Here is a 20,259-nt window from a genome sequence, read left to right as displayed (position 1 = left end):
ACAGGTTAGGATTTTATTCCCTGGAGCATAAAAGAATGAGGGCAGATTTGATAGAGGTATTTCAAATTGAAGGGAATAGATAATAAATATAGGTCAGCTTTCACCACTGAGGGTAGATGAGATGCAAACTAGAGGACATGGATTAAAGGTGTGTGGTAAACCACTGTATATGTTAAGATGTTAGGACACACCCCTTCTGACCCCTGAATAAAGGAACCTTGGTGACCGACCGGGGTCATTGTAGAACACGCTAACATGCTGACCTCTGAATAAAGGTGACTGTGGTGCAGCATCCTCCTCAGACCAGGACAGTTGACTAGCATGGATGTACCTCCATTCTGTTATGAATAAAAGTCTCAATTTTTCAACAACTTCTAGTCTTTGAAGTTATAGATGGTGCACCCATTTTATTCACAAGTGTTTTGATAATGGAGCAGATTCTGAAGCCAGAAAACCTGGACTTCAACCCACAGACACTGCCATGTCCTGCCAGCAACCTGACCATAGCAGTGGTACTCCATGAGCACCCAAATGGCTACTTTTGTGGTCTACACAAAGAGCAAGGAAATGCTGCCTAGTAAAAGACACGGTTTAGACTAGCTGTGGGAAGAAAGGACATTCATCAAAGATGCGTAAATCAGTTGCTTTCTAAACCAGCAGCACTGCATGGGGCTGCCATCTTGGATGCCACCATCTTCTCAACCCAGCAGCACGCCATGGGTGAACATGGGTGAACACTCCACTGCATCTACGGAGTCTGCCAGTGACTCAACACTGGCCTCCATCATGTTGGATTAAATGAGCCCTCCCAACTTCCAACAGCTTTGTACTCTGGCTGCATTGTTTCAGAGTTTCTGCAGGCCTCCTCTACTATTATTCGATTAGAGGACGACCAGCTGCAAGTGCTGTATTGCCATGTCAGGCCCATAGTATACTTGATGATCAGGGATGCTGAGTCATACCCAACTACAAAGGACATACTGAAAAGCCAGTACCAAACAAACAAGGTCTGCGCTAGGCACCTTCTGGCTACCTCAAAATTGAGCACTGAGTACCTTTGGGGCCTACACACTCTCAGATGGGCCTGCAATTGCAAGGCTGTGACAGCCATGGTGAACACAGAGGACCTGATCAAAGACACCCATGTTGCAGGCATAAGATCTGCCAACATCCAGCAGAGACTGCTAGAGCAGGGTGAGCTCAACTTGTCACCTGCTAAAACCCAGATACATATTCAGCCAACAACATGACTGCTTAGTGGTTACTGTGGGCACTGCAATCTTGGGAAGTGGAAGGCCGCAAGCCTACAGAACACTGCCATGTCCTGCCGGCAACCTGACCACAGCAGTGGTACTCCATGAGCACCCAAATGGCTACTTTTGTGGCCTGCACAAACAGCAAGGAAATGCTGCCTAGTAAAAGACATGGTTTGCACTAGCTGTGGGAAGAAAGGACATTCAACAACGATGCATAAATCAGTTGCTCTCTAAACCAGCAGCACTGCATGGGGCTGCCATCTTGGATGCCACCATCTTCTCAACCCAGCAGCACGCCATGGGTGAACATGGGTGAACACTCCACTGCATCTACGGAGTCTGCCAGTGACTCAACACTGGCCTCCATCATGTTGGATTAAATGAGCCCTCCCAGCTTGCCAGACCAATGATGGACATTGGGGTAAACTGTCATATGAGCTACCTGTTTGACAGTGAGAGCATGTAGAGCTTCATCAACCCAAAGCGATGCAGTAAACCACAGTCTCTTTGGCCTTGAAGTCCCAAATGGCAAGTACTGCGTGGTGACTCCGACTATATGGGATGCAGACTAAAAAGACTTTAAACTCCTTGTGATGCCGCAGCTTTGGACTGCAGTGGTGCTGGGGCTGGATTTTCAATGCAACTTTAAGAGTGTCAAGATGGGCCCTGTCTCCCTCCTCACTGTCTGTAACCAGCAATTTTTAAACGACCCACCACACTTCACCTGTGAAAACATGCAAGCTTCTCCTCCCATAATTTCCAAGCCAGCTGCCTGCAAATTGCCCACTGTGCACGACCTGCAGCCTCTCAACCCTCAAGATCTTCCCTCTACCTCTATCACTAACCTTACCCCTGACTATAAACCCACTGCCACCTAAAGTAGGTGATACAGGGCTGGGGACAGGGCCTTTATTAGGTTAGAGGTTCAGTGGCTACTAATTGGGGGGATCATTGAAGCCAGCACCAGCCCCTGGAGAGCTAAAGTGATGGTAGTAAAGAATGGGCAAAACACCATGGTCATTGACCACAGTCACTCCATTAATAGATATATGGAGTTGGATGTCTGCCCTCTTACCTGCACAACTGACATGGTAAATAAAATCACTCAATATCAGGTATTTTTCACTATTTAAAGTCTATGTACCACCAACTCCCTATCCACCTGGAGGACTGCCAATACACTGCCTTTGAGGCAGATGGCTGCCTCTACCATTTCCTGAAGGTTCCCTTCGGCATGACTAATGGGGTCTTTGCCTTCCAGTGGGAGATGGACTGCATGATAGACCAGTACGAGCTGCAAGCCACATTCCTGTATCTGGACAATGTCACCATTTGTGGCCATGACATGGAGGATCACGACACCAATCTCCAAAAATTTCTCCAGATCACCAAACTCCTTAACCTTGTATACAATAAGGATTAAGTGTGTTTTGCACAACTTGCCTTGCTATCCTTGGCTATATCGAAGAGACTGAGTCATTGGCCATGATCCTGACTGCATATGTCCTCTTTTGGAACTAATGTCAGAGGCCCGTGTAGCCTTCAGCTACATCAAGGCAGGCATTGCCAAGGCCACAATGCATGTGGTGGATGAATCCACCCCATTCCAGGTAGAGAGCGATGTGTCTGTCTTCGTACTAGCCATCACCCTTAACCAGGCAGGCGCAGACCTATCACCTTCTCTTGACCAGACACCGCATCTGCTAAAGGCAACCTGTCCCTTTGAATGCCTGAGCATTGAATTCAAGGGGCCCCTCCCCTCCTCTGACCACAATGTCATTGAGTCCTCGTGTTTTCCATTTGCCATCTCCTGTCTGGACATGACCACTGCCACAGTCATCAAGGCTCTGTACAATCTCTTCACCCTGTTTGGGTACCCCTTCTATATTGATTGTGACGGGGTTGGGGGGAGGGTAGTCCTCTTTAATGAGTGATGAGCTGCATCAGTTCTTGCTAGCCAGAGGCATCACCATGAGCAGGACCACCAGCTACAACCTCTGAGGGAATGGGCAGGTCGAAAGGGAAAACGCTACTGTCTGGAAGGTCATCCTCTGAGCCCTGAGGTCTCGAGGCCTTCCGGTCTCCCACTGGCAAGTGGTCCTCCCCAATGTACTCCACTCAGGTCATTCCTATATGCCACCACCTAAGCCACTCCACATGAAAAGATGTTTTCTTTCCCCAGGAAGTCTACTTCAGGGACCATGCTACCTTTCTGGCTTAATCTACAAATTCTAGTCTTTGAAGTAATTAATGGTGCATCAGGGTGAAGGGGAAAAGTTTAGGGGAAACAAAAAGGGGAACATCTTCACACAGAGGTGGGAGTGTGTGATGAGCTGCCAGCTGAAGTTGTGAATGCAGGCTCCATTTTTAACATTGAAGAATTTGGACTGGTATGTGGATGGGAGAGGTATTGTGGGCTATGGACTGAGTGCAGGTCAGTGGGACTAAGTAGAAAAATGGTTTGGCACAGACTAGAAGGGCCAAAGGGGTATGTTTCTGTGCTGTAATCTCCTATGGTTCTATAGAAGCAGGCCTTTCAGCCCATTAAATATATTCTAACTATCAAGTGCTCATTTTTATAGTAATTCTGCTCTAACACACTTTATTCTTATTAGGTTCCTTCCAGCTCCTCCTTATCCCACAGGATCCTACACACCAGGGACAAATTACAGTAGCCAATGAATCTCCTAATCCATGTTCCTTTAGGATGGGAGTGCAAAGCAGAGAAACAGGAAGGAAACCCATGCTGCAATGGCGAATGCTCCAACTCCATGTGGAAAGCATTGGATGACAAGGTTGAATGCAGGTTTTTTAAGTTGTGAGGGGTAGCAGATCTACCAGGAGAAACATGGTTCTTCACAGAAACTAAAACAGGTAAAGAGTGTAGAGATAGTGCTAGTGATAATCCTGACCTCTAGAGGTCAGGAGATGAGTTGCTTCAGCTAGGAGTAGATTCTAAATTGATGCCTTGACGAGGTGGTGAGCACTTTAGCTAATACAGTATAGTTGTTACAAAAGAACCCCAGTTTTTTTATTACAATGAAAGAAACATTGCATGGCACCAGGAGTGTATGAAACACCAGGAGTGGGCAGAGTGAGAATCAGTCAATAGCAGCAGAAAACATGGAGAGTGTAAAACTTCCTGACGATGTAAATTGAACTGAAATGTTAACTACGACCAGAGGTTGTTCAAATAATGATTTATTGTGTACCTGCAATCTATTGGACTCGATAGGAAACCTGATGCATGGAAGATTGCACTGCTACTTACCATGGTAGTACCTGAAGCACAAGAGGTTTTCAATACATTTGTTTTTGCTGAGGCAGCTGACCATGGCAAGATCAACAAGGTTATAAAGTTTTGATGAATACTGTTTACAGAAATAAAATGTTTGAGAGGTAAGTGTTTTGCTCATACATGCAGCTTTGATAATTTCATAATGGACTTGAAACTAAAAGCAAGAACATGCAATTTTGGATCGCTGCAAGATTCAATGGCCCGTGATCAATTTGTGTTCGGAGTTAATAATAAAAGTGAGAGGTTGATGCGAGAGACAGAGCTTACTTTAGCTGGAGCTGTGAAGGTGTGCTATAGAGCTATTTCACTGGTGTAGCATGTGTAAAAAGTTCAATGATATTGCAAAAGCCAGTGAAAATGAAGGTATTGTCTGTCATAGCCACAGTGTCTGGACACACATAAACAAAAAAAAATGAGATGTAGGAAATGACAAAAAGGTGGAGTGACATTCAAGTGCAAATGATGTGGCTCTCACCATGCAACAAAACAATACCCAAGCTATGGAAAAGTCTGTAATAAGTGCAAAGGGCAGAATCACTATGCAAAGCAATGTTTGTCCAAAGGGAAACAAACAGAAGTGAAAGCGTACAAACTATAGAAGAAACTGCTCTCAGTGATATACTGTTCATGGGCATGGTAGGCAGAAAGATTATAAAGCAACAGACATTGAACAGCCAAGCATGAACAGAGTCGAGCAGGATAAGTGGACTGTGTCATTGCATACAAATGGAACAAATCTTCCTTTCAAGCTGGACACAGGGGCAAAGATCAAATTGATCTGTGAGTGTGATATCAAGGCAATGAAGATAAAGCCATATATCCATGCAAATCCTGTACAGCTCAAAGCCTTCAAAGGGCAGAACATTGGCACAAAAGGTACATGTAAACTCAAGGTGAAAGTTAAAGATAAAGTGCACCCCTGTAATCCCAGATGGACATGAACTGCCATGAACAAGTGGGTAAGCTAGGCAATTTTACCAGTTACATACCCGGGAATCCTGCAGTGCAAAAAGGTTGGAATGGGCAGGGCAGATCAAACTCGACTGGGGTCTGAGACCTAGGTATTCTTGAAGGCCAGCCAAGTTCATTCATTCATTGACTTCTGGAGGTGAATCAACCAGTGACTTTACTGGGAAGGCTTCGTAGCTTCAGTACCTGCATGTATGCGTAACATAGATGATTAAAATAAAGAATTCTATCACAGACTATTTTGACACTGAACAACCAAGTGGCTTACTGATTTCTGTGAGAACGTCAAGGCAAGTTAAACGCTTGCAGCACGTCTTCAAAAAAAACCATACAGCAACAGTGCTTAGAGGGGAACAGACAGAATGCATAAAGGTTCAGCCTGAGGCATCCAGTCCATCTCCACTTCAATGCCCGTTGCTGAAATTTCCACACCTCCCTCTCTCCCTACCCCATGCCTGTCACAATTTCTCTTCTTTATCTTAACTCCCCCCACCTGCGAGGCCTGCCTTGCCGTCCCCTTTCATGTTTTCTGCGAAGCCAGAGTGGAGAATTTGTTCTGTTTCTGACCCAAGATACAAACAGCCAGTCAGAACACTACATATAATAACCCTGACAGAACTAATGAGAAATGAAGACTCTGTGAAGTTAAGCCTTGAACACAACAGATTTTCCTGAGGTTTTCGCATTTCAAATATTTTGTCACCCTTTATTATTTAAATTTTAAAAAATTGACTGGGATAAAAAAAATTAAATGAACATATTTAAATTGGCCCAAGGAACATAATTCATTATAGTATTATTAAAAGTTGTAGATAGCATTAGGTATTTAAATGAGGTCCAACATTCAGCAATGTGTGGCATAAATTTTCACCTGAAACCAATGCAAACAACAATTCAGTTCAAAATGAACAGTGGACACATAGACAGGTGGGGAGGGGTTGGAAATGAGAGCAACCCGAAGTTAAAAGACAAACAGAGTGGAGATTATTAGTGATGGAAAAACAATCTGGGACAAAATGCGACTGACAGCTATTAAATTGAGTGTGAAACAAGTGGGTTAAAGATTATGATTTATTAACTGTTTCTTCATCACTCTGTACTGTGCTTGCAAATGTCATTATTTTTTCTTCCTTCTGTCGATGCATAATGGATCAGTCGCAGTGTCATCGCTGGGGGCACGACGCCCACTAAAATGCCCAGTTGATCATTTTCCAGGTAAATAATGTTGTGGTGTGAAAGGCCCAGGAGGTGCAGCCTTCCCGGGAACTTTACACGGGTCCCAGGAAGGTCGCCTAGATTAGGCAATGTGAAAAGGCCGACTTCTTGGTGACTAAGCATGTGAAAACTTAAGCCTAGTCAAGAGGGTGTACCACATTAACATGGAATAGCATAGAAGAAATACTGGATCAATTTCCAGACATTTCAAAGGGTTTAGAGTTCTACCATTCACCTATAAGATACAGTTAATAGAGGTCGCACAGCCCCGAGGCGGGTTCCAGCACCACTAAAATAAAAACTCAAGCAGGAACTTGACCGAATGATGTCATTAGGGTCATAAAGAAAGTGGAGGAGCCCACAGAATGGGTGAATTCAATGGCATTTGTGAAAAAAGAAGAGCAGTGATCTAAGCGTATGCCTGAACCCAAAAGACTTGAATGCCAATATAAAGAGGGCTTCCTAACATGTCTGATCAAATTTATGAAATCAATCTTTGCAAGACATGGAATTCCTCAAATTGTCTACAGTGACAATGGACTGTTACAGCTATGGAGAATTCCAGAACTTTGCAGAAGAGTATGATTTTTGACATGTGTCTTCAAGTCCTCTGTATCCACAGTCAAATGGTAAAGCAGAGAAAGGAGTTCACATAGTTAAACAGTTGCTTAAGGAAGCACAAGACAGTGGCTCAGATCTTTATCTAGCTCTAAATAAAGTGTCTGCAATGGAGTCCAAAAGCCAAACTATGACAAGTCAGCAAGATGCTTAGGGCCACTGGCACAACATGACACAGTGAGACTCAGATTCCAACACTTGGGACAAAAAGGCTATTGTTCTGGAGGGAATAAATCCGATTCTACACTGTCAGAACAAAAAATGGTCAAATACTGGGGAGGAAGTGAAAGAGCCTGCTGAAAACACAAGAGACACTGCAGGAACAGACAAATGCAGAGGATCAGCCTGCACAGCAACAGAGAAAACACCACCCGTGCTAGTCAGTAGTGCACCAGCAGAGCCAACACAAGCACCTGTGTTAAGAAGGTCCACAGACATTATCAAAGCACCTGACAGACTGAATCTTCAGAAGAAAAAGAACTGCACACTTAAATAGGTTGTGCTACTGTGGAACTTTAAATTGAAATCAATATTGTATTAGTGTGTCATGTTGGTAAACATCTCAAGGAAAGGGGATGTAATGATAGAGTGCTAGTGATAATCCTAACCACTAGAGGGAGTCAGAGATGAGTTATTGCAACTAGGAGTTGATTCAAAATGGATGCCTCCACGAGGTTGTGAGCACTTTAGTGAATAAAGTAGAATGAAAGTACCCCAGTTTCTTTATTCCAATAAAATAAACATTGCAAAAAGAAACCTAAAAACTGCAGCTGCCAGAATCTTGACCAATGAGCTACTAGAGGGGCTCAGTGGGTCAGGCATCATCCATGGAGAGAAATCAACAGTCAATGTTTTGGGTCAGGACCATTTTTTATTTGAGGTATCCTACTTCCTAACATCACAAAGCAAGTCAACAGGTGGGTAGAAATGGTCACTATGCTTTGGGACCCTTTATCAAGAGCCTCTATCTATACCAAAATTTTGACTGACCATTTCTCCCTACGGATGCTGCTTGTCCTAATGAGTTCCTCCAACAGCTCATTGTTTGCTCTAAATGGGTCAGGACTTTGGAGGTTTGAGCCAATTCATGTTCAAAGATAATTTTTTGTTCAATAAATTTGCCAGTAAAGTTCACATTTCAGGAAAATCTCCTTCAACACAGGTCAGAGAGATTTTGCATCATGTTGCTTTCTCCAGAAGGACAAAGAGAGGGAAGCGAGAAGAATTATCACCTTATAGAAGATTTCACAGCAACTTTAAGAAGATTGGATCAGCACAACATCGAGGGCTGAAGGGTCTGCACTGTGCTGTATTGTTCTGGGTACTATTAAGGTCAAAGATAACTAATTTGTAGGGTTTTAATAAAAATCAGGGTGTTGAACTAAACTGAATAACACAAAGATGAGCTTAATAAACATTTTCAGTGTGCAAGCTCCAGCACTTTCAATCATATCACTACATTCACCCACTGGAAAACAATCAACCACCGGGGGTGATAACAGCCACCATTTTAACAGCAACAATACAGTAACACAACAGCTGCAGTATAATCACATCGTACAAGGGGTGGGAGAAGCAGACGCCCCCCCCATCAGCTAGAGGTTGAGCCACACAGACGGCCTTCTCTGTCTGCAAGATTGCCGTAGGGCTGGCATGTCCGTACGGAGGTCCTCCAGAGAGGGGACCAACAGCGGAGCGTCCACTAAAGGGACTGGTCTGAAAAGGGGTGTCAGCGGTGGACACCCGGAATGCTGGGGGGTCCTCCACTGCTGCTTGGGGTGGTATGTGCCTGGAAATCCGGCTGCAAAGCAGGCAGTTCAGGCTCGAGGGTCGTGCTCTGATCCAGCATGATAGGGTCCGTGGCATGGTCAGTAGCCGGCAAGGCGGTCTCAGGGTCTCCAGCCCTTGCCAGGTCTTGTATTGGCACAGTGTCCTCATGGCCATCTGGATACCTCACAAATGCCTATTGAGGATTTGCATGTATGAGGTACACCGCTGCAACCAGTGGGTCCGTCTTATGGCCCCTGACATACTTCCAAAGCAGAACCAGCCCTGGGGTGGTCAGCCAGGGAGGGATGGAGGAACCATTTGCCAATCTTCTAGGAAAAGCAAAGAGGCATTCATGCAGGGTGGTGTTAGTAGCGGTGCACAGTAAAGACCGGATGGTGTGGGGGGCCTCGGGCAAGATGTCCTGCCAGCAGGATACTGGCAAATGTTTAGATCTAAGGGCTAGGAGTGTCGCCTTCCAGATGGTGCCATTCTCCCTTTCCACCTGGCTATTACCTCTGAGGTTATAACTGGTGGCTATGCCTCTGGCCAAGAAGTACTGTTGCAGCTCCTAACTCATGAACGAGGTCCCCCGGTCCCTATGAATGTAGTCGGGGTACACGAACAGAGTGAAGATGCTGCTCAGGGCCTTGATGACCGTAGCTGAGGACATATCCAAGCAGGAGATTGCAAAGGGGAACCTGGAGAATTCATCCACTATCATCAGGAAGTAGGCATTCCTATTTATGGTTGGGAGGGGGCCCTTGAAATTGACTCCGAACTGTAGCACCTATTCTTGGTGGCAATTGGTTTACAATCCGGGGTGAGGTTTGTGAATAGTGATGGGGGGGCACCCGTAGCATGGTGAGGTTGCAGGACGGTGCTGGAGACTGGGTACTGAGCCCGCAAGACAGTGCCAGTGGCTGAGTGCTAGGACCACAAAGCGGTGCCGGGGACTGGTGGCTGTGGATGGTCAGCGGTGGTTGGGGGCCCCCAAATGCCATCGTCATGCTTCTGAATTGACTCTGAAAGTTGAGGCCTAGGATGATCTGCGGGCAGAGGCGAAACATAATTAAAAATCATTATAACACTCCCCCCACCACCGTCAGAGATGCTACACAATACCCCCAGATACTGGTCTGTTGGTCCCTTGCATCTATTGAAACAGTCCTGGTCATGGGTTGGACTGGGAGGGAGAATCTCTGGACAACGTCGGAGTGCACAAAACTTTCCGTGCTGTGGCTATCGAAAAGACAGATCATTTTATGCCCATTAACCTCGATCGCATCATGGAGTTCGAGATCAGGAGAGGGCTGGCTTGATTCAGAGTGACCGATGCCAGGATAGGCATCATCGTCATCGGTGGAGAGGCCTTCCCAAGATGGCAACCTCCATGTTGACCATGCAGTGTTCGATGAAGAAAAAGGCAGAAGTGACATCATTTGGGTGCTGGGCCGAGGTGCTGAGGTTGGGAGCAATGGCCGACGAGATGGCACTCCCCTTACCGCGCACACAGTCAGCGCCGGAAGCTCTTCAGGAATCTACACTGTGCTGCTCCCAAATCTGCAGACCTTCTGGTAATGCCCCTCTTCCCACAGCCCAAATACGTAGCCCTCCTCGCAGGGCAGAGGCATCGCAAATGCTTGGACTGCACACAGAAGTTGCATCTCGACGATGCCGTCGGCGTGATTGCAGCTGTGGTCGGGTCGGTAGCATCTGACGCAAAGTCCCAGGGTGAAGGCACTCGTGGTGGAACATACGGAGATGGGCCACTTCTGCCCGCGATCAACACCACGTGGCGCTGGGCCGAGTCTAAAGACCTGATTAAGTTGATAGCCTTTTTGAGTGGGAGTGGGTCTTCCTTGAGGAGTCGTTGCCAGATATAATCTGACCTCAGAACCGACATGCAGGTATCTCGAATCAGTTCTTCCATGCATTAGTTTAGGGATATAGTGGCCGTGGATTCCCCCAAACCGTCTTTTCCCAGTGTGACCAGGGACCGGACGAACTCTTCAGTGGACTCACCAGGCTGTTGTTCTCTGGATGCCAGCAGGTAACGGGAGTATACCATGTTCATTTTAGGCTTGTACAGCGCCCACAGCTCAGCCATCACCTCTTTATAGATCGCACTGCCTTGGATGGTCCGGAAGGCCCTCTGGCCGATTTGTGCCTGAAGGATTTTTAATTTCTTCTCCTCAGAGTCGACCACCTCAGCAACAGTGTCGAGAAAATTGTTGAAGCAGTTCATCCACTGCTCAAAGAGCACTGAAGCACCTGGGACTTGGGGGTCAACTTCTAGCTGTTCTGGGCGCCGCAATTTCTCCATTAACAGAGACCTCCAAAATTTAGTACAATAAATTGTTGGGTGCTATCAGTAGCCCCAATAATATCTCAGACAAAGACTGAGGGGAACGATAGGCTTTATTGTACTAGAGACTGCTGGCCCGGATCCAAAACTAGATATGAGCGGGAAGGAGAGGGGACTCGACCTTTGTGGCCTGGGGTCACATGGGCAGGACTAAGGGAGGAGCCAAGGTGGAAGGACACCTGGAGGGAGGGCCAGCCAGCATATATAATCATATCACTACACAGGGTCTATGCCCAAGATGGCAGTTGACTGGACAATTGACCACAAGGGATTGATGACTCCAGGGGAACAGCATACCATGCAGGGCACCAGAAATGGGAAGAACACCCACATTGAGAAGGAAAAGCATAGGAGACAACCCTGCAGGGTGGCGACCATGGTAGCAGACCAGTGTGAGACTCAGCACCTGAAGGACCCACACCGGCTGCGGGATCCTGGCAACTTGCAGTTGACCGACTCATGCAGGCTGCAGGCTGCTGGAGACTGGCTCATGGGAACCAGGTATCAGAACTAGGATTCTAAAGGTGCTGATGGCAAGAAGGGCTCCCAAAGGCCCTCAGACTCAATATTTGGATATGGAACTCATGTTGCCAATGGTTTGAACTAGGGTCTGTCCACCTTTAAAAACATACCACTGGCTGCATCACAGTGTAGGGTGGGAGCTCCACTGTTCAAGATTGGAAGAAGATTTAGAAAATGAGAAAAGTAGCTCAGAACATCACACAATCCCTTCACCTTCATGAACTCCATCTACATGTCGTGTTTCCAAGGAAAGACAACCAAAATAATTAAGGATCCATCACACCCTGAACTCACTCTCTTCTCCATCCGCCCATTGAGCATATCGACAGGCATGAATGTTAGCTGTAACCTGTAAACTGCTCACAGAAGAACCTTTCAGACTGTCAAATTAAAAGAAAGAAATACACAATTCCAAGTTACCTTCCATGTGGAAATAATTTATGTGCATAATTACAAACTGTCACGGCAAGGCACAACTCTGAGAGCGTTTGACATGATATACTTAAAAAAGACCACTTAAATCCAGATTACACGCAATGGACAGCAAATCATTTCATACCAATTGACTTTGAGACCCTGAGTTACATGCCAGTGCCCTGAATACAGTTTTACTCTTTGTTTGCCATGCTTACCCTATTGAAGGCAAAGCTACCTGGCAATCAATTACCACATATTTTAGTGTACAAGTTGACAAGTAGAAAGGTCAAGAACCTACACCCCCCCTTAGCCTTATTTTAATGGTTTTATGTTATATCCGGCGTATAAGTCGACCTCCATTTTTTGAGCTATCCAGGCCTCCTAGGAACAGCCCCTTTTTTCCCAAAACACCCCAATTGCAAGTAACAAAGCTATAAATTGAGAATTTTTAAAAAATCCTTGGCCTTCCAGGCAGCAGTGGCAACATCGTGCTCCCAGTGGGAGCAGGAACCTTGGCAATGTCGACCTCAGGTTCCAAGGTACGAGCGGTTATAGCAGCGCCCAACAGTGGGGAGGTGTCAGGGAGCAGCAGCACTGGCGGTGGGGAGGTGCTTCCAGCATCGACTTATATTGTTTTTTTTTGGTGAATTTAAGGTCTAAAAAGTATATCCGGTGTATAAGTCGACCTCTCCTCCAACAGAAAAATATTTAGAGTTTCACAACTCAAAATATATGTTACATTATTTAGTTGATGACATATGTTGGAGAAGGACTTTCCCAATGCTGCCTGCAAGACACTGAGCAGATATCTTTTAATTAATTTAAATTAATCATACTAACTAAATTGGGCTGAATTGAACGGAATTGATTTTAGTTTAATTGAATGCAACTAAACCAATTAGAATTGAAATTCCTCATGAGATGGATAAATAGATGATCTAAATAAAATATCTCTGGTTCTCCTTGTTATTGAACAAATTTTTGAAAATTAATTTACCACATCTGACATAATAGAGATATTATAAATTATAGCAATAAAAAGAATCACCTAGTGACTTATCTGTAAGTCTCTGAATCTCTGCTTGCTGAGAATATTCTAATTATTCTTAATCACACTAAGATTTTTTAAAAACTCTTATCGACTAGGGTGGCCATTCCAAAGGAGGTCATGGTCATAGGTTACCATATATTATCATACATACATATACACAGTGTGTTTAAAATATATAATCTTATAAGATTTAAATGGTATTGCCAAAACAACAAATTCAAGCACTCATATATATAAATATATATATATATATATATATATATATATGGTAACCTATGTCTAAGTCCTCCTTTTGAATGGCCACCCTACTATCAGTATACTTCTGTTATCATGTACACTGTCATTACAAATACATCCAGAAAATCCCAAAGTTTTATCTAGCTTGTTCTGTAGATAAGGAAAAGTTAAGTTAATGTTGCATGTCATCAGGAAAAGCATAGATCTGTAACTTTACCTCTCTTTCTCTTCCTCTCTCCACAGGTGCTGCCTGACCAGACAAGTAATTCCAGCATTCTTGAATTTCATTTTAGAATTAAACCATGTGATCCAATTGTTTACAATTGGTTTAAAACATAATTACATGAATATGCAATGTTGTATGGTTAAGGTGAATGCACTGTATTTTTTTTTAAAGAATTCGGTAAAGGAGAAAACACTGCTGTTTATTTTAATTATGAAATTGTGTTCTGGCAAGAAGATGTCATGGAAACTAGCACAACTTCCTGCAAACCCTGCTATTTCCAGTAACGTCTAGCAGAAGGAGGGTGCAGAATTCTGCTGGCATCTTCTTGGCTAACTTCTTATAATTCACTCAAAATAAATCAGTCAGGAACCACACACAAAGTTGACAATAGAATGCAATGTCACACAAAAGCATTTGTTTCCAATTCCTTAAGTAGAATGATTTTGAACTACCCAACTCCAGGGAAAAAAAAACAAAGATTAAACAACCCAAATGACTTGGTAGTTCAATGTAAATATTTATGTATTTCTATATCTATGGACAAACAAAAGGAAATAGATACTTGGTTATTATTGAGATCTGTAATGGCCTGCTAACATGCTGTATGTTTAAAGTAAAATTTAAAAAAATATATATATTTAATTAAAGCAATAGGTCTGATTTGCATATTTGTCAGACTTTCTTTGTAAATTTTATTTTTTTTTAAATTTCCATACATGTAATCATAGCCTTATGCAAAATACAGTAAACAAATATTAGTCAGACTTTCTTTTAACTGATCTTAAGATAAGTTAATAATACTTCTTGGTTTCAGCTTTATTTACTATTCCCAAAAGACCTATATATTCAATTAGCAAGTAGATATAAAATGTTAACTATGCTGCTAAAGGAATTATCTATAACTTAGTCATGAGAGCTGAGCAGTGCAGCTAAACTTTGGTCATTTTAAAAGGCCCACAGTGAATTGGAATTGATTTCATTCTAAACTGTACCAAAAATGAAAACATGATATCTGACAATACTTTAAAGTACTTGGGAATTGTACATTTTAAAAGGAAGAAAGAAAATCTAAATGATGGCCAATTATTCAACTTCATTATAAAATTGCCTAGTAATATCAATCAATCATTCATGGCTTGGCTTTGAACGAAGATTTATGAAGGGGGCTGTCCACGTCTGCTTCAGGCTCGCTGGTGGCTGACGAGGCTAATGCAGGACAAACTTGACCAGCCACACCAGCTGCAAGAAAAATTCTGTTCTGGGTTTGGTGCTGCTGTATCAAAGTTCTTCCTCCATCTCCATTTGTCCTCAAAGCTACCCTTGTGTGCGTTCTCAAAGGAGGAGACAGACTCATGTGTCATCAGGCCATGCGATCAGAGGCTAGGCCAGACCACTGGTGATAGTCAATGTGTCAGGCGCCAAGGGATTTCTTCAAAGTCCTTGTATTTCTTTTTCAGATCCCCTCTGTCATAATGGCCAGTGGAGAGTTCACCATATAGCTCAATTTTGGGCAGTCCATGATCCTCCATCCTAGAGACGTGCCCTGCCCAGCATAGCTGCATCTTCATCAGCATGGTCTGGATGCTGGTAAACTCCACCTGTTTGTGGACTTCAATGTTGGTGATGAAGTCACTCCAGTGGATGTTGAGGATGGTGTGGAGACAGCACTGGTGGAGGAGCTCAAGGAGTTGTTGGTGGTGACGGGGGTGTTGTCCAAAGACTCAGAACCATACAGTCAGTACAAAAGCTCTGTGCACACTGATCTTTGTGTCTTTCTTCAGATACTTGTTGTTCCAGACTCTTTTGTACAGCCTGCCAAATGCGCTGTTTGCCTTTGCCAGTCTGTTGTCAACCTCTTTATCGATCTTGGCATCTGACAAGATGGTGCTCCCCAGGTAGCTGAACCGGTGGACTGTCTTCATCTCAGTCTTGCTGATGGTAATGCGAGGAGGGTGGTACTCTTCCTGAGGTGAGGGCTGATGGAGAACTTCTGTCTTCAAGCTGATTTCCAGTCTGAAGAACTCAGCAGCCTTTGCAAAGCAGGATGTTATACACTGCAAGGTTGTCTCTATATGGGAAACAAGGGCTGCATCGTCAGCTCTCGAATGAGTTGCTCCAATCTTGGTGTGGGACGGTAGTTGCCTCAGGTTGAACAGTTGTCATTGGTGCAGTATTGAACGTAGACACCATCCTCATCATCAAAGTCTTCTGTGGCCTTTTGGAGCATCGTGCTGAAGAAGATGGTGAAGCGAGACGGCACGAGGATGCAGCCTTGCTTTACACCATTGCCTATTGAGAAGGGCTCTGACTTGTGTCTGACTTGGCCAAGTCATGTAGCTGGATGACCATGCTGAGGAACTTTGGGGGACATCCCAGTCATTCCATGATTTGCCACAAACCTTTCATGCTCACAGTGTCAAATACTTTGGTAAGGTCGACATTTGCAGTCCCTTGTTCTGTTCCCTACAGTTCTCTTGGAGCTGCCTGAGAACAAATATCAAGTAGATTATGCTCCTGATGGCTCTGAACCCACACTGACTGACTGGGAGGTGTTCTTCAGCAATGATGGGCACCAATCTGTTCAGGAGTACTCTTGCGAGGATTTTTCCTGCAACAGAGAGCAGAGATATCCCCAATAGTTGGAGAAGTCAGACTTTTCTCCCTTGTTCTTGTACAGGATGATGTTGACTGCATCAAGGAGGTCCAGTGGTAGTTTGCCTTGATCCCAGCAGCCGACAAAGAACTCATGGAGTTTGGTGTATATTGCTGGGCCCACATGCTTCCAAACCTCCAGTGAGATTCCATCATCTCCTGTTGCCTTACTACTTTTCAGCCACTCTTTAGTGTTAGAATCTTATCCAGTTCTGTTTTCTCTGACTGTTGTGGGACACAATGAATTGCTGAGTCTTGGACCATGCAGTTAGCACTGAAAAGAGTCTGCAAATGTTCCAACCACCAGTTCAGGATGGCGCCTTGTCTGTTTAGAACATCTGGCCATCTGCACTGCACAAGGGACTCTGGACTTGGTGTGAAGGGCTGCACACCACCTTGAGAGCTTCATAAAACCCTCTGTAGTCACTGGTGTCTGCACAAACCTGTGTTCTCTCTGAGAGATTGGTCCACCACTTGTTCTGAATCTCTCAAAATTTGCACTGGAGTTTCTGCAAGTAATATATATCCATAGTAATATACATCCATTCATAGATATTGCATAAAATAAAAATATTTAAAAATTGCCCAAAATAAATTGGTTCAAATCAATGTATTTGCTCAGAGAATAGGAGATATTAAAACTTGTTTAAAATGATGTTCAAATCAAATATTTATTTTCTCTGTGAAAAGACCACAGATTGAGAATCTCCCTTCCAGTGCTTTGAAGGAGTTCAATAAAACTTTAATATCTTATCCCGTGCTGTTAGACAAAGAAAACCATTCTTCACCACTGTTTATTTATTAATTGAATAAACAGGAATGGAAGCAACTTGTCACAGAATTATTTCATCTGCTTTCACAGAACATGACTACATAGAATGCTCATAGGTTTAATGCTTGAATGATCACTTAAAAATAAATCAATGACAAATACGAAATTCCATAATTCTGTTTAGTAAAACTCCAACGGGTATAAGCTTAATTCTGGTAGATCAAATTAATGCCTACAATCGCTTATACATGGTTAGTTTAATTTGTATGACATGAGCGAACAATAAAGGCATCACAAATTTAAGAGGAATCAATACAGAGGAAGATAGTGATATTTAGAAAAAGGTGGAACAATAACCATTGCAATATATCCCACTTCGAACTGTCTTTTTCCCCTCTTCATCAAGGTCTTGAAATAATTTGCAGGAAATACATGTTTTTATTCTTACAGAAGTAATTTCAGTGCCTGCAATGTACCTTTTGTTACTACTAGACCAGCAGCAATAGAAATTCACCAAGACAATGGTATCTTCAAAACAATAATTTTTAATAATAACTATTAATGTCATAACACGTCTTACTTAACTCTAATTTAACCCCACTATGCACAAATGTAAATGTGTGTGTGTGGCAAAACCAAAACCATTATAGTTCAGGCATAATTCTGATGTTCAGTCAGTTTTGTTTTGAAACTCAGATTATTTAAATTCTTGCTCAACAGCAATAATGGAGTAGATGTGAGGCATCAGATTTTTCAACTCATGAGATTCTTGTAGAGTAGTTTTCAGAGAATTCTTTCTTCATACGAATGATTTCCCCCTCTTGCATGGAGACTACAGTATTTGTGATCTCTGCACAATGATTTCACAAACACAAGCAAGGGATACATGAAGTGCCCATCTAGAAATGAACACAACAAGACTGCCCTGTCCTCCCTCTCTTAAAGAGACAGTCAGAAGTGGTCATTCTCTTTTGAAAGCCATTTATTCTGTGTTTTCCTTTGACCAGGAGTAACACATGTCAGTACCCTCAATCCTGTGTGACTTACAGGATTTTCAATAACGTTCTCTCAAAACATATTTAATCACGTGACATGACATCATTGTTGTCTTTGAAGATTAAATCAAAGTTACTTCACATCTATATGCTAAAAGTATATGACTTTATCTCTTCCAAAGGTTTTATGAGCCAATGCCTCCAAACTGTCTGCTGACCAACCAGCAAATGGCTTCCTTGTATACACAGCTGCCATCTGAGTTTCAACTCTAACAACATAGGTAAACAAGCAAAGAATCTTTTGTTTAACTAGATGTCCTCCTTGAGCATCCATTGTCTGAGATATTTTTATTGGGGTGGCTTACAAGACTTTATGACTCTAAAAATGGCTTCTCCCTCTGCGTGTAATTGTATGTGTCTGTGTGTCCCAGCAGCCAAACCCACAAAATAACTTTTCCAAAAAAATTTTATACCTAAAGATTAATAATAACATAATTCTGTCATACTTTTGAATAAATATATTTCTCTCAAACAAAAATAGGAATCAATTACTGATTTTAATGGAAGTAATGTGCTATATTGAAGAAATAATCATCATTTTTAGCATTTTCTTTAAAAGGATGAAATATAGTCAATATATATATCATAACAAACTTTTGTTATTGTGTGAAGTTTGTGGAATAAATTTTAGTAAGTTTACCTGAATAGTAAATTAAAATTAAAATCGATGTGAATGGAAATTTCAGGAATTGTTCAATTGCCCTCCTATAAAGGACAATTATTTCAGCAGATATTCCTGAATCTATTGTTATTGGTGGTGCATTGATTCTTAAATATCTTTTAACTGACTAATTTTTGCCAGAAACGCAGTTTTTTCTCGTAAGTTAAAGCAGAAAGTGAAGTCCAGGTATGATGAAAATATGAATAAATGTCAGAATGTTCATAGAATGAAAACACTAAAAATCAAGTAACTGTAGATGATGATTTGCAGAAATAAATTGCTGATGGATAAAGAGACTTTGTATGGGGAAGTATTGTTGTTTTACATGAAAATCTTTTCCCCCGAGGAGTCAGGGGATATGTCTGTTGATTTCTGACAGCTACATGTGTTTTCGTGGTTTGGCCATAACCCATAAAATGGAGTGGTAATGCTAGTAACTCTAGCATTCTGGTCAGGGGTTGCTTTATCTGTTTTTCTTTCTTTTTTATTATAACTATTTAATAATATCTTCACTTTGAATAATTTTGATGTTTTTAGATTACAGACGTTGACACCTGGGATCAAATGAACTTGTGGGATTCCTTCCTGGATAGGAATGATTGATAGGAATTTTTAAAGATAATGAATAAAGCAGTTAAGATTTTGAGTTTTAATATTCTTCTTTTTCTTTGGCTTGGCTTCGCGGACGAAGATTTATGGAGGGGGTAAAAAGTCCACGTCAGCTGCAGGCTCGTTTGTGGCTGACCAGTCCGATGCGGGACAGGCAGACACGATTGCAGCGGTTGCAAGGGAAAATTGGTTGGTTGGGGTTGGGTGTTGGGTTTTTCCTCCTTTGCCTTTTGTCAGTGAGGTGGGCTCTGCGGTCTTCTTCAAAGGAGGCTGCTGCCCGCCAAACTGTGAGGCGCCAAGATGCACGGTTTGAGGCGTTATCAGCCCACTGGCGGTGGTCAATGTGGCAGGCACCAAGAGATTTCTTTAGGCAGTCCTTGTACCTTTTCTTTGGTGCACCTCTGTCACGGTGGCCAGTGGAGAGCTCGCCATATAATACGATCTTGGGAAGGCGATGGTCCTCCATTCTGGAGACGTGACCCATCCAGCGCAGCTGGATCTTCAGCAGCGTGGACTAATATTAATGGGAACATAAAAGGATTTTTATCTCATATTAAGAAATTGGG

The 20,259-nt window shown here is 43.1% G+C and overlaps 1 long non-coding RNA gene across 9 annotated transcripts in view; it reads left to right on the top strand.

Annotated features, from left to right (window-relative positions):
- LOC138760973 (uncharacterized) overlaps nucleotides 1–19,737 on the top strand; it is a 43,455-nt gene extending 23,718 nt beyond the window's left edge. Inside the window, exons 2-6 of one of the 9 annotated variants that reach the window (XR_011356015.1) lie at nucleotides 6,679–6,738; nucleotides 8,519–8,677; nucleotides 13,962–14,088; nucleotides 18,546–18,644; nucleotides 19,622–19,737. This is a non-coding gene — a long non-coding RNA (uncharacterized lncRNA). Of the gene's footprint in view, nucleotides 1–4,491; nucleotides 4,656–6,678; nucleotides 6,739–8,518; nucleotides 8,678–13,961; nucleotides 14,089–18,545; nucleotides 18,645–19,621 lie in introns of all 9 variants that reach the window. The other 8 variants (XR_011356016.1, XR_011356014.1, XR_011356020.1 and 5 more) reach the window with 8 other exon arrangements.
- The last annotated feature ends 522 nt before the right edge of the window (nucleotides 19,738–20,259 follow it).

The sequence above is a fragment of the Narcine bancroftii genome, chromosome 4 (genome assembly GCF_036971445.1).
Source record: "Narcine bancroftii isolate sNarBan1 chromosome 4, sNarBan1.hap1, whole genome shotgun sequence".
Classification (NCBI taxonomy): domain Eukaryota; kingdom Metazoa; phylum Chordata; class Chondrichthyes; order Torpediniformes; family Narcinidae; genus Narcine; species Narcine bancroftii.
Note: the sequence above shows the minus strand (reverse complement) of the source record. Positions and strands in the feature narration are given on the sequence as shown.